Here is a 15,444-nt window from a genome sequence, read left to right as displayed (position 1 = left end):
TGTTAATTTTGTAGCCTGCCACCTTATATATGAGTCTATTGTTTCTAGAAGCTTTTTCGTAGAGATTTTAGGGTTTTCTAGGTAGACTATCATGTCATCTGCAAACAGCGAGAGCTTGACTTCTTCCTTTCCTATCTGGATTCCCTTGATATCTTTTTCTTGCCGAATCGCTATAGCAAGAACTTCCAGTGCTATGTTGAATAGGAGTGGTGAGAGAGAACAGCCTTGTCTTGTGCCAGAATTTAGAAGAAAAACTTTTATTTTTTCTCCATTGAGGATAATATTTGCCACTGGCTTGTCGTAGATTGCCTTAACTATATTCAGAAAGGTTCCTTTTATTCCCATCTTGCTTAGAGTTTTGATCAAGAATGAGCGTTGGACCTTAATAAATGCTTTCTCTGCATCTATTGATATGATCATGTGATTTTCATTTTTCTTGTTGTTGATGTTGTGTATGATGTTGATAGATTTACAGATGTTAAACCGTCCTTGCATTCCTGGGATGAAACCTACTTGATCGTAGTGGATGATCTTCTTAATGAGGTATTGAATCCTATTTGCCAGGATTTTATTGAGGACTTTTGCATGTGTGTTCATCAGCAATATTCGTCTGTAACATTTTCTTTTGGTAGCATCTCTGTCTTGCTTAGGTATCAAGGTGATGTTGGTTTCATAAAAGCTATTTAGAAGTGTTCCCTTTTCTTCGATTTCATGAAAGATTCTTGCCAGGATTGGTAGTAGTTCCTTTTGAAGGGTTTGAAAGAATTCATTAGTTAATCCATCTAGGCTTGGGATTTTGTTTTTGGGCAGACATTTGATTACTGTCTTAATTTCCTCAGTAGTGATGGGGTTGTTTTTATATACTACATCCTATTCATTCAACCATGAAATATTATGAGTCCAAGAATTTATCTATTTCTTCCAGGTTCTCAATTTTATTGCATAGAGTTTCTCAAAGTAGTTTCTTATTACCCTTTGAATCTCTGCCATATCAGTAGAGATCTCTCCTTTTTCATTCCTAAGACAAGCTATAAAGTTTCTCTCTCTTTCTTTGTTAGTTTTACCAGTGGTCTATGAATATTTTTTATTTTTTCAAAGAACCAACTTCTGCTTTTGTTGATCTTTCAGATTTTTTTTTCGTTTCCACTTCATTGATTTCTGCTCTCAGCTTTGTTATTTCCTTCTGTCTCCCTATTTTTGGTTCCTTTTGTTGAGAACTTTCTAATTCTATGAGTTGCATCATTAAGCTATTCAGGTATGCCCCTTCTTGCTTGATGTGTGCTTGCAAAGCTATAGATTTTCCTCTCAGTACCACTTTTGCTGTGTCCCATAAGTTCTGATAGTTTGGGTCTCTATTGTCCTTTGTTTCCAGGAAGGTTTTGATTTCCTCTTTGATTTCATCTCAGACCCATTGGTTATTCAGTATTAGGCTATTCACTTCCAGGTATTAAAGTTTTTCTTCTGTGTCCCTTTGTAGTTCACATATAATTTCAGGGTCTTGTGTCAGCGAAGGTAGCCTACAAAATTTCTATCCTCTTGATATTATGGAGTTATGTTTTATGTGCTAGCATGTAGTCTATCCTGGAGAATATCCCATGTACATTAGAGAAGAATGTGTATCCAGTTTTCTTGGGTTTGAGTGTCCTTTATATATCTACTAGGTCTCTTTCTTCAATTTCTCTTTTCATGTCTAGTACATTCTTCTTGGGTTTCGGTCTGGTTGACCTATCAATTGTTGACAATGCCATGTTGAGGTCTCACACAATTATTTTGTTGTTATTGATATTATTTTTCAAATTTGTCAACAATTGTATTAAATATTTTGCTGGCTCATCATTCTGTACATATACGTTTTGGAGAGTGATTCCTTCCTGCTGTACGTATCCCTTGATTAATACAAAATGTCCATCTTTGTCCCTTATAACTTTCCTGCATATAAAGTTTGCATCATCTGATATTAGTATGGTGACTCCAGATTTTTTATGGGTGTTGTTTGCTTGAATGATTTTCCTCCAGCCTTTTATTTTGAGTTTATGTTTGTTCTGACTATCTAGGTGTATTTCTTGTAGGAAGCAGAAAGTTGGGTTGAGTTTTTTGATCCATTTAGCCACTCTGTGTCTCTTAACTGGTGCATTTAGTCCATTGACATTGAGAGAAAGGATTGTCCTGGGATTTAGTGCCATTTTTCTATCGAAGTTTGGTGTCTCTGTTGGTCAATCTTGTCTTAAATAGGTCTTTCAGTTTTTCTTTTAAAACTGGTTTTGAGTCTGTAAAGTTTCTGAGCTGTTGTTTGTCTGTGAAACCATGTATTCTTCCTTCAAACCTGAAAGTGAGTTTTACTAGATGCAGTATTCTAGGTGAAGCATTTATTTTATTGAGTTTTGTCACTATGTCCCACCACTGCCTTCTGGCCTTGAGTGTTTCTTGTGACAGATCTGTGATAAATCTCAAGGTTGTTCCCTTGAATGTGATTTATTTTTTTGATCTTACTGCATTCAGAATTCTGTCTCTATCTATGGGATTCATCATTGTGAATAGGATGTGTCTTGGAGTGTTTTTTCTGGGGTCTCTTTTAGTTGGTGCTCTTTGGGCATGCAGGGTTTGATCGCATGTATTCTTTTGCTCTGGTAGTTTCTCTTTAATGATGTTCTTGACCGTTGATTCTTCCTGGAGTTTTTCTTCCTAGAGTTTTTCTTCCTGGGTCTCTGGGACTCCAATGATTCTTAAGTTGTTTCTGTTAAGCTTATCATAGACTTCTATTTTCATCTGTTCCCATTCTTTGACTAATTTTTCCATTGTTTGATCATTTGCTTTAAGACTTTTTTCCAGTCTCTTCTGCTATATGGAGTTGTTATTCATCTCATCTTCCTGTGTACTAATTCTATCCTTAGCTGTTGTTAACCCGTGGGAAAGCTCATCCATATTTTTCTTCAATTCATCTACTGAGTTTTTCAGACCTGTTATTTGACCTGAAATTTCAGTTTGGAGTTTTCTCATTTCTATCTTGATATTCTCTTGATTATTATTAGTGTTCTCTTCTATACTTTCTTTGAGTTCTTTGAACATCTTTCATATTTCGACTCTAAACACCTTATCTGAGAGACTGACTAATCGGTTGGCCATGTTCTGGTCATCTGAATTGCTGTCTTCATTCTCTATGTCTGGCGCTGGCCGGCATTGTTTCCCCATTGTCACACTTGTATTGTGGGTTTCTCTACGTGTTGTGGTTGTATTTATTGGCTAGGTGATGCACCCGGCTGCGCGCACCTCTGGCTCCCCCCTTTCTCGGCATGTAAACTCACCTCGAGGGAAGGCTAGCTGTCCGCAGATGAGCCCCGCACAGGATGATATCAGGCCAAAAATGCAGCACATCACAGAGGACAGGCAGATAGGGGTGTTGGATCTGAGTTCCAGCAGAGTTCAGCAGATTCCCCTAAAAATAATTTTAAATATTAAATATTTACTAAAATGGAAAGCAACTTAATTCTCATGAAATTTCGATCAGACGTACAAAAATTTTTTTTTTGTTTTTTGTTAAACTTGAGATTTGTCATACTAAAAATAAAACGTAGGGTGTCAAACACACACATACACAAACATGCATGGCACTTGCCTCACCAAGTGAGTGACAATGGCAGTAAGTGTTTTAGAAGTTTCTATAAAGGTAAAATATGAACGTTCACTGATATAATTCTTATATTACTGTTTATGCTTTGTCTTAAACTTTCCTTTGTTTGAAATTTCCGAATGAAATAAAGAAATTAGAGTGAGACTCACCTTCAGTTATCAAAGTCTTAAGCAAAGTCTTTTTTAAATGAGCCCATCATTTAGGTTATTCACATGTTCATTTACTAAATAAGTAAATACACATAAATTTAGAATACATGTATTATTAAAAAATGGTCCCGAGGGGCTGTCTCAAGGACAAGAACTTGAGAACATATTTTGCATGCAAAAGGCAAGAGTTTATCTCAACCCATGATTTTCAGTGCATCATCTGGAGAAACATTGAAGAATAGAGATAAATACTGAGCTCCACTAGATGTGCCTGCATAACCTGAGCACTGAGAGATACTATCCTTTAAATCAATTTATTATCACAAAACAGGGGCATAATGGATTCAAGTTAAGAAACTGACTTAGCAAAGTTTAAAAATGTGGATCAAATAATTCATTGATTTAAGTTAAGTAAGTTTAATTTAAGGTTATAGCCAGAAAAGTTATACAAAATACCCTCGCTAAAGAAGGTGAACAATGTTAATGATGATGCCATATTTACTTTTAGTAACTCAAAAATCAAAACACATGATAAAATTTGTTCCATTTTTATTCACAGATAAAAATCAGAGTCAAATTTTCCAAACTTTCAGAAAAATAAAGAAAAAACTTACAAAGTAGAAATAATTTTTAAAAGATAGTTGTAAAAATTTTAGATTAAAATTATTCCTTTTTTAGGCTGTTATTTTTTTTTTCCCAGCCACATATGGCTTTGCCAAAAGAAAACTCTGCTCAGGCATTACGCCGGTGACTCTGGGGACTAGATAGAGTTTTTAGATGGAACTTGGATCACTAGAGTGCATGGCAAGGCACCATTGGCCACACCCGGCGGTGCTCAGGGGTTACTCCTGGCTGTCTGCTCAGAAATAGCTCCTGGCAGGCACGGGGGACCATATGGGACACCGGGATTCGAACCTTTTAAACCCTTTACCTTACTATATTTTAAATAACCTCTCAGCTTCTCTGTCCACAGGTGCCCTTAGATACAAAGGGCGGACAAACTAAGATGGCAACTCGGGATACCACACGAGATACCATACCTTGCTTGCACTACGAGATGGCCACGAGAAAACTCTTTAACATACACTTTATCTCTAGGTTAAACCTTCTTTTAGGAATCGAAGCACGTGACCAGTCAGACCACCAAAGCAGTACCTGCGATGTACAGACCTAAACTACAGGCTCTAGTCATCGAACACATTCAACCAAACCAGCATTCCCTTGCTATTCTCTACTTTCTTCTCACTACTTTTTTTTTCTTTTCTTTTTTCTCTTCTATTCTTCTCTTTACCCTTTTCCCTTTCTCTTCTCCCTTTCTTTCTACGGTATTTTCTCTTTTCTCTTCCTTCATACCCCTCCCATATACCTTCCCCTTTCTCCCCCCCTGAAATCCAACTATCCTTTCACCCCTCAATCCCATCCAGATCTCCCACCATATTAAAACTCTCCACCCTCAGTCCTTAATCTTTTAGGCATCAAGATCGACCTTCTACCCAATGAACCAGTACCCAGCACCCAGGCGAGGGGACACCCAGCCGAACCCACACCTCGTCTCCTGCAAGAAAAGACAGCCAACTCCCCTGTGGACTCATGCTGCGAGACCCTCCCTACCAACTCTCCCTAACGTGGACTGCTTCTTGAAACCGGACTTAGGTCCAATAGTATCCCCAATGCAAGAACTCTTCCAAGACCTCCCTGCTGCAAATTTTTACCAATCTGAAGAGGGTTAGGGGGTGTGATTAGAAGATACCTGGGAACCCACACACCACAAGAAAAATCCAAAAGACAATGGAAAAACTGTACTTCCAACATAGGCATAAGACCTGTAATACACCACCACTTTACCTGTTCTCCCCCAAATGCAAAGTAGTCTTTTGCACCACTTTGGCCCTTTAAAAACTTCGCTAACTCATTTTATTTCTTTTTTTTAATTAATTTATTTTTTTTAAATGTTTGCCCTACATATACATTTGTGGGCACACACACTTTTATTTTCTTTTTTTTTTTAATCGTTTTTGGGTATGTGACCTATTTCTGTTATCCACTCTGTCCACCCCAAATACTCCGACATATAATGGAGCACCACTTCCCCCTGCAAAGGCACACTAAATAAAGGGGAAATCTTACATATTAAAAAAAAAAGAGCTCTTATCTACTAGAGATAGGAACTCATAGTTGTTTACAATACAGGGATATCTCCTACCTTGAAAATATGTCATGTGGAATCAACTTAGACCTCAGGTGATTAGATATCATCCATCCAGCCTTGAACCCTGGATCCCAGACATAGAAATGGCACAGCTCTTCACAACAGCTGCAAGAAACAAACTCCATCTGGGACAGCCTTAATACTGCAGGGTCAACAACAAGGGCCAGCTCTAACATGATATCCTGACAAGGAGGAAAATGTGAACAACTTGACCTTAGAACAGATTAGCCTACCTTACCAGCTAACGACAAGACAAAACCAGAAGACGTGGCACCCTTTGGTAGGTCCAAAAGCCAAGATCGTGATTTACAGATGACTGGCTGCTAGAACCACGACCAGACTGTATACATCTTGGGACCAACATAAAAGCCCTAGTCTAGGGTTTGAACTAAAACCTGCACAATAAGCATGATTGCCAGTTCCAAAGGTCCGGCAGAGACAATTGTAACGGAAAGGGGCTTCTGGAAGAACAAAGAAAGACGCTATCCTAGATGCCTTCCTAGGTTCAGTGCAAAGACCAAGATCACCAACCACAGAAGATGGATTAAAATGGCACTGAGGTAACAGAACCTCTAGATTCACAAAGACTGACTTCACCATAAGTCCCACCTCAGGATTTGTACAGATACTGAGACCTCTAAACACAGAGCTCTGATTGTACCACACTGGACAGAGCAGAAGTCTTCTACACACCAAACAAACAAACAAACAAACAAACAAACAAACAAACCACCACCGGGAGAGTAATGATTCTGAGCAAAGACTAGAGCTGATCCCATGACAATATACTCCAAGGACGGAGAAACCCCATATCTCATAGGGCAAGTGAATTCCTTTTCGAATGACCCCAATATTTACTGTGCCAGGGCAGGAGGGAAAAAAAACAAGAATACAAAACAAGAATACACAAACAAAAAAAACAAGAATACAAAACAAGAATACACAAAACCTTGGTTATATATATATATATATATATATGTATATATATATATGTATATATGTATATATATATGTATATATGTATATATATATGTATATATGTATATATGTATATATCTTACCTTCATTTATTATTGTTATTATTATTTTTATTTACCTAGCTATTTTGGTCGACTTCTCAGTTTGGATGTGATTATTGAAATTGTTGTCCCCAATTATTCTTATTTTTTTTTCTCTTCCTTTCTTTTCTTTCGTTATGTGCTACGCCATGTTCCTTATTTCAAGACCACGGCATGTTTTTTGTTTGTTTGTTTGTTTTTGTTTGTTCTTTGTTTTGTTTTGTTTTTTAATCTGTTTTTTTGTGGTGCATATCCTTATAGCTGGAGTCCTCACTGGATATTTGACACTTCTTTTGGTACTGGTGGAGTGTTTCACCTTCTTTTTCTCCTTCATTTCCCAAATCGATGATGAGAACCTCTAGAAGGATTCTGCCCATTTTCGGGGTATTAAACTCTTACCCCAGTTTATTTATTTTCTCTTTTTCAGGCAAAACCACGCAACTTGAACTAGCTACCCCTGCCCCTACTTAGAGGGGGAAATAAGGGAGGCATCAAGACCAAACTGATGCAAGACTACTACGTAGTTGGTTAGAGACAGAGGGGACCACATATTCTAGCCGCCCTGGGGGTGAGGGAAGAGGAAATGGGAGGTAGGACAAAAACGGAGGTGTAGGGAGGACAATTTGGGGATGGGAATCCCCCCTGATTTTACATAAATATGTACCTAAAATATTATTGTCAACAATATGTAAGCCACTATGATCAAAATAAAAATTATATTAAAAAAATACAAAAAACAATAAATGGTACCTCTTATGAGTATGCTCCAGAAGACAGGAAGTAATGTGCAGAAACTTGGACTAAGGGCTAATGCTTAAATAACAATGATAATTTTCTAAACTGTGTACTGTTTCAACCCTGAAGTGGTAGAAGCCTAAAATAATAAACATCCTTATATTCACCACTGCTTTTAAAAAAATATGCAAATAAATATAATTTTCCTACTAATTATTGCTAAAAAGTAACTCGATTGGTAATTCATTCCAATATTTTAATACATTGATAAGAGTATTTTTTTTCAAAGATGCATTTATTTTGGCAAAGCCGCTCTATAACTTCTGTAGAAATACATAACTGGCAATTACTTTGGAGTAAAACAGCATGTCCTCACTTAGCTTCATGTTTATTAGTTTTTTTTTTTTATGTGAAGCAAACACACCAAAGATCTTCACCTTAGAAAGCTAAAGTGAATTACATTTTATTCATAATTGGCTTTTATGTACGGCCAAAGAAGCTAAGATCATTTGTTTATTTTTAATTAAAAGGCAAATTGGCTGAACATAATTGAACTTTGAATATACACTTAAATCTGATTTTTGATTAGTGAAATCTTTCTCATCAATAATTTAGCTACTAAATTGATAAATCCCAAGATATTATTTTAAATCTCATTACAATGCCTCCACTCTCTTCTCTTCAACTCCTATATAATTATAACAGTCTTTATTCAGACAAAACCCCAGAGAACATTTTTAAAAATTGGTTTTCGAACAGAAATAATATCTAACTAAAGGTCATTTGAAATTGTACAGGAAGCCTAGGGAATACCATTGGTGAGTTAAGAGAGAACAATGGTTTTTGATGAAGTAGACCTTCCAAATCTGAATTTGCAACATTAAATCAGCATAGACCTTCTTTATCATAAAACAACTTGGATGCTAACTTAAAATCAATTAATGTTCTATCTAGTTTTCACTAAAAACTACTTAATTTACTAACTATAATTCATTAAAACATTTAAATAATTATTTTAGTAAAGTGATATATAAATTTTTCTTAAGATTTTTTTGTTTTGTTTTTTTTTTTTTTGGTCATACCAGTGATGCTCAGAGGTTACCCTTGATTTGTGCTCAGAAATCTCTCCTGGCTTGGGGGACCCTATGGGATACTGGGGGATCAGGTGCCTTACCTCTTATACCACCACTTCAGCCCCTTCTAAAGATTATTTTTATTTAAATTTACAAAACTCCTGAAAACTATTATTATTTAAAATATAAGATAGGGGCCGGAGAGATAGTATGGAGGTAAGGCCTTTCTTGCAGAAGGTCATTGGTTCGAATCTCGCCATCCCATATGGTCCCCTGAGCCTGCCAGGAGCGATTTCTGAGCATAGAGCCAGGAGTAACCCCTGAGCACTGCCGGGTGTGACCAAAAAAAAAAGAAAAAGAAAAAAAAGAAAATATAAGATAACATAAGATCAATTTTTTTCAGCCTTTTGTTAGAACACAAAACAAATTTTTATGTCATGTCTTGGGTCGTATGGCCATTGAATTTTCCTACAAACAATACTTTCCTTATATTTTCTTCTCAGTAAAGTAATAGTCCCTATTTTATCTATGAAGGCAATCACACTTAAATTCTAGACTTATTCCTTGAACTTCCAAGCTGTGTAACTACCCCAACTTCCTATCAACTTGATTATAAGTAAAAGTCTGAAAAATTGTTAGTCTACTACAAAATTCAGCTTTTGGAATTCATTATTAAACTGATATATGATTTCTTCTCATGTAATTAAAATAAATAATAGAAAATAGATTTGCCAGAACCTTTTCCTGCATGCAGTTGACCCAGGTTTCATCCTTGACATTCAATATGGTTCCCCACAGGCACTTTCAGAAGTAATTCCTAAGTGCAGAGTCAGGAGTAATCCCTGAACAGTGGTGGATATGACAAAAACAAAAATTAAATGTTCCAATTATGGCATTAACCAGATATTATATCATTTTAGATTACCAATTTCCAATTATCTTAACATATTCATAGATTTTCACAAGTAGCTCTATAAAATGCACAATTTCTACTTACATTTATTATTAGTCTGTGACTTTTATCTGATTTTTTAGTGTAAAGAGGAATAAGAATTGATTTATAAAAATATATTTTCTTCTACTTTATTACTTCTAATGACTTTAAAAATCTCTATAAGAAAGCATTTGGCCATATTTTCACATATAATTTATATATAAATCTAATAAAAACTATTGTTTTTAAATACATAGACATTAATTCAGTCTATATATACCACATGACATACTAACCTATACCCTGTGCCTACTAATACAACTGGATATGACCTCCATAACAATAAAAATGAAAATTTTGTACAAAATTAAAATTTTCTTATTTAAAATAAATTCTTCCTAAAGAATAGTTCTAAAATTTCTAAAAAAATTTCTAAATTTCTTCCTATATTTTCTAAAAAAGATTTCTAAAAATTTTCCTATATTTCTCAGTATTGGTTTTCTATATGCGGATTTTTTTACCTCTAATGCTTTTGTTTGTTTCAAGATTTTACTAGTTTTTTAAAAATTTAATCACATTGAAATATGCAATTACAAAATTGTTGATGCTTGAGTTTTAGTTATACAGCCATCCCTTCACTAATGTACACTTCCTGCCACCAATGTCCCCAGTTTCACTGAATTTCCTACCCATTCTTAGCCTGTCTCTATGGTAGAAACTCTTGTCTGTTTTTTTTTTTTTTTTCACTGTTTTTTAGGAATTGTGGTTTACAATAATATTGCTGAAAGGGTAGCATGCATATCTTAAATTTATATTTATAACTTATTATTAAAATAAATCCCAAAGTTAATCTTCTTTCAATGTTGCTCATTGAAACTAAAGAACTTTACACATTCCTTCAATTGACACAGGCATAAATGCTGTCAGTTTTTTTTTTTTTTTTTCTTTTTGGATTTTGGATCACACTGGCAACTCTCAGGGATTACTCCTGGCTGTATGCTCAGAAAACACATCTGGCAGGCTTGGGGTGGGGGTGGGGAAGTAACATGGGATGCTGGGATTTGAACCACAGTCCTTCTACATGCAAGGCAAATGCCCTACCTCCATGCTATCTCTTAGGCCCCTAAAATTTTATTTTTATAAGTTAAAATTTCACTTTTTTAAAATGAAGATTAATCTAGCTTGAACTTTGGGTGTGTTGTTATTGAAGTTTGTCTACATACAACTAATAGAATCCTGAATGTTTTCAAATGGTTAAAGTGCTTAATATTCCAAGAAGTTTTATTATATTCTAATGTCTCAGGTTATATTTTTTAGAAAAATGTAGTATATTATAAAATTTATACAAAATAAACTTCTACAGTATCCAATAATTCATCTTAAGTAGCAGTATATAATAGAGTAATTTGAATAAATGTTTGTATTTGTCTGAATAGTTATATTTTAAAGAGCATATTAAATTTAAGTGGTGCATATAATTTAACATTTAAGTCTCATATATAAGTAGAGCATTTACATATTAACTATGGAAAGAACATGTTAATAATAAATCTTAATAAAATATAAAGTAACACTACTTGGCAGATCCAAATAATTAAAATGTTTTAGAGAGTAAACAACTATGTTATGGAAGTTATAACCATTGCAGTAATTTTGCCTATTAAACTGAAAATATTTTGCATAAAAACATTATACATGTACATTCTAATTTCTTAAGAATTTTTGAAACATTTGATTCTGATTTATATATATGCATGTAATATATGTATATATATCTTTTCATATTACAAATTCCTCTGATGGTGCAAACTGAAAGAGATTAACTTCTCTTTAGAGTAATAAAGCCATATTATTTATTCCTCATGTTAGAAGTTTAGAATTAAATGCTGCTATTTCACTTCTCTAATGATGCTTAGCTTTAGAAATAAGACCTGCCATGACAAGCATCAGTTATGTGACAGAAGGGACTTAGCCAAGAACAGCCAGTTCCAGAAAAGTCAAGGGGATGTACCAGGACAGTTAGATAAACTAGCAATACCTGAAGGCCTGCAGATGATAAAATTTGTTACTGTATGCCAAGGTTGCAGGCAATTAGTGGGTGCCCAAATCCTTCCTCTTGTACTTTAGCCAAATAGTTGAAAATGGGTGACACAACATGTACTAAGAAGTTTTTGGGGGGCAGAGCAGTGCCACAGAGGTAGGACGCTTGCCTTGCAAGCTGACCTAGGTTCAATACCATGGCATCACATATGGGTCCCCCAAGCCATCAGTGATTTCTGAGTACATAGTCAAGAGTAACCCCTGAGAGTCACTGGGAGTGGCCCAAAACCTAAAAAAATAAAATAAAATAAAGTTATGGTAATACCCCTACCTTTAAGCCTTAGCTGCCCTATAAAAGGGCTTTCAAGTGCCATCTGAGTGGTTGGTTGCTACTTGTGAGTAGTGAGACCCCAGAAAGCTAGTAATAAACTTTTCTGCTTTTACATTAATGACTTGTATCCTGGCAACTTTGTGCATATATATACATACGTATGTATATAAATACACATATTTTGGAAACATTGTTTATAGATTAATATGTTCTTTCATAGTCAACATAGCACTAAGATTACATAATTAAAAGTAGATGCTCATTACAAGGATAATAAAATATGCAAAATGAAAACCATCTATTTTATTTGTTGGTAAGACTTCATGGATATCAAGTCAAGAACTTCATCAACTGTAGACTCTGTGGGATTGTCACACCTTCAGAAGCAGTTATTTTATTCCTCCATAATCACCATATTAATACATTTACCAGTCTCTGTTGATTTTATACCTTGATAGTTTTGATTTTCAACTATAAACTAACATAGCCCCCAAAAGAATAAAATCATTTTAGTTTATCAAGATGATCTATTGCATATACATATACATAATCACACATGCAAACTATTGCTAGGATATTAGGATTACTGGATAAAAAATATACTGGTCTTTTTATACTGGTCTCATATGCTGGTATAGAAATTTCTTATATAGATTTCCTGTATAGATTTTCTTTATAATTTCCTGGTATAGAAATTTGCTGTATAGAAATCATACAACACATATTTAAATATATAAAGTAGGTAAGCAGAGTTATTAACTACATTTTTGGATAACGTGGGGGCTGTACCAAATTTTATGTGATATTTCACAAAATATGTTGGTAATGTTTTGATTTATATTTGTTAGAATAATATAATTTAAGATTGAATTAAAATGTCTTTAATCATCAGAATGATGAATATAACTTAACATATATTTTTACTGTAACTAAAATTCATTTATTTATTTTAAATTTTGGATTATGTCCAGCAATGCTTAGGAATTACTCTAGACTCTGCATTAAATGATGACTTCTATCAGTGTTCAGAGGAACACAAGATATGCCAGAGATAGGACCTAGGTCATTCCCTTGTAAGGCAAATGCCTGACCTGCTGTACTATTGCTCAAGCCATAATTAATTAATTTGACAGTACTAAATATTGAAAAGAGTCAAAACAATATTAAAAATGTTAGAAATAGTAAAAGTTGCTCAACTCCCAATTATTAACTGCAAACATATCCAGAATTTTAATCTAGAAGTTTTCTTGGAATTAATATTTTTAACTTTAGTGTATCTTGTCATTAAATCATCTTGTTAGTGTCAGGTATATAGTTTAGTAGTAGAAATCTGCCTTGATATTTTATTTTATTTTATTTTATTTTGGTCATGCTTGGCATAGCTTAGCGGTAACTCTTGGTTTGCTTTCAGATATCACTCCTGGAAGACTTCAGGGACCATACAGGATTCTGGGGATAAAACCTAGGTCAGCCATGTGTAAGGCAAACACCTTACCCACTACAGCCTCAAATTGTATATTTTAGATCCTGTATTTGATTCCCAGGACTGATAAAAAAGTCTTGATAGTAACTGTTCTTTTAATATTTTTGTCTAATCATAAATGACCTCACTGTTTCTTATGTCTCTAAATTGAGGAAAGCAAACGTAGAATTAAATCAGAGAAACTTTTGTGATATTAATAACTTTCAAATAACCATAATAAATGAGACCCAAACTGCTTAAAATACCCTTTGTTGTCTGTCCTGTGGGAATATGTCAACATTAACATCCATTTATAGTCTTCATGTCAGCAGAAATTGTTTTTTGTAATTTGATGTTTTTAGTTATTAAATGTTTAATATGATTTCTTTTATATTTTTTTTTTATTTAAGCACTTTGTTTACCTACATGATTGTGTTTGGGTTTCAGTCATTTAAAGAATACCACCATCACCAGTGCAACATTCCCATCACCAATGTCAAAATCTCCCTCCTCCCCACACAATCCCCGCCTGTACTCTAGACAGGCTTTCTATCTCCTTCATATATTCTCATTATTAGGATAGTTCAAAATGTAGTTATTTCTCTAACTAAACTTATCACTCTTTGTGGTAAGCTTCATGAGGTGATCTGTAACTTCCAGCCCTTCTCTCTTTTGTGTCTGAAAATTATTATTGCAAGAATGTCTTTCATTTTTCTTAAAACCCATAGATGAGTGAGACCATTCTGCGTTTTTTTCTCTCTCTCTCTCTCTCTCTCTCTCTCTCTGACTTATTTCACTCAGCATAATAGATTCCATGTACATCCATGTTTAAGAAAATTTCATGACTTCATTTCTCCTGACAACTGCATAATATTCTATTGTGTATATGTACCAAAGTTTCGTTAGCCATTCATCTTTTGAAGGGTATCTTGGCTGTTTCCAGAGTCTTGCTATGGTAAATAGTGCTGCAATGAATATAGATGTAAGGAAGGGGTTTTTGTATTGTATTTTTGTGTTCCTAGGATATATTCCTAGGAGTCGTATAGCTGGATCGTATGGAAGCTCGATTTCCAGTTTTTGGAGGAATCTCCATATCGTTTTCCATAAAGGTTGAACTAGACGGCATTCCCACCAGCAGTGGGTAAGAGTTCCTTTCTCTCCACATCCCCGCTAACACTGCTTGTTCTCATTCTTGGTGATGTGTGCCAATCTCTGTGGTGTGAGGTGGTACCTCATAGTTGTTTTGATTTGCATCTCCCTGATGATTAGTGATGTGGAGCATTTTTTCATGTGTCTTTTAGCCATTTGTATTTCTTCTTTGTCAAAGTGTCTGTCTATTTCTTCTCCTCATTTTTTTATGGGATTACGTGCTTTTTTCTTGTAAAGTTCTGTGAGTGCCTTGTATATTTTGGAGATTAGCCCCTTATCTGATGGGTATTGGGTGAATAGTTTCTCCCACTCAGTGGGTGGCTCTTGTATCCTGGGCGCTATTTTCTTTGAGGTGCAGAAGCTCCTCAACATTATATATTCCCATCTGTTAATCTCTGCTTTCACTTGCTTGGAGAGTGCAGTTTCCTCCTTGAAGATGCATTTAATCTCAATGTCCTGGGGTTTTTTGCCTACATGTTGTTCTATATATCTTATATTAACAAGTTTTTAAAGACACTGATAGATTTAAAATTAATACATACAACAGCAAAATCTCTTCAACATTTAAAAGGAGTCTAATCATGTATATATCCCACCTATATCCTATTATAATGTACATCTAAAAGATTATTTTAATAATTTTAAAATAATTTAAGATAAAACTAATGCTAATTTA

Source organism: Suncus etruscus, chromosome 8 (genome assembly GCF_024139225.1).
Source record: "Suncus etruscus isolate mSunEtr1 chromosome 8, mSunEtr1.pri.cur, whole genome shotgun sequence".
Classification (NCBI taxonomy): domain Eukaryota; kingdom Metazoa; phylum Chordata; class Mammalia; order Eulipotyphla; family Soricidae; genus Suncus; species Suncus etruscus.
Note: the sequence above shows the minus strand (reverse complement) of the source record.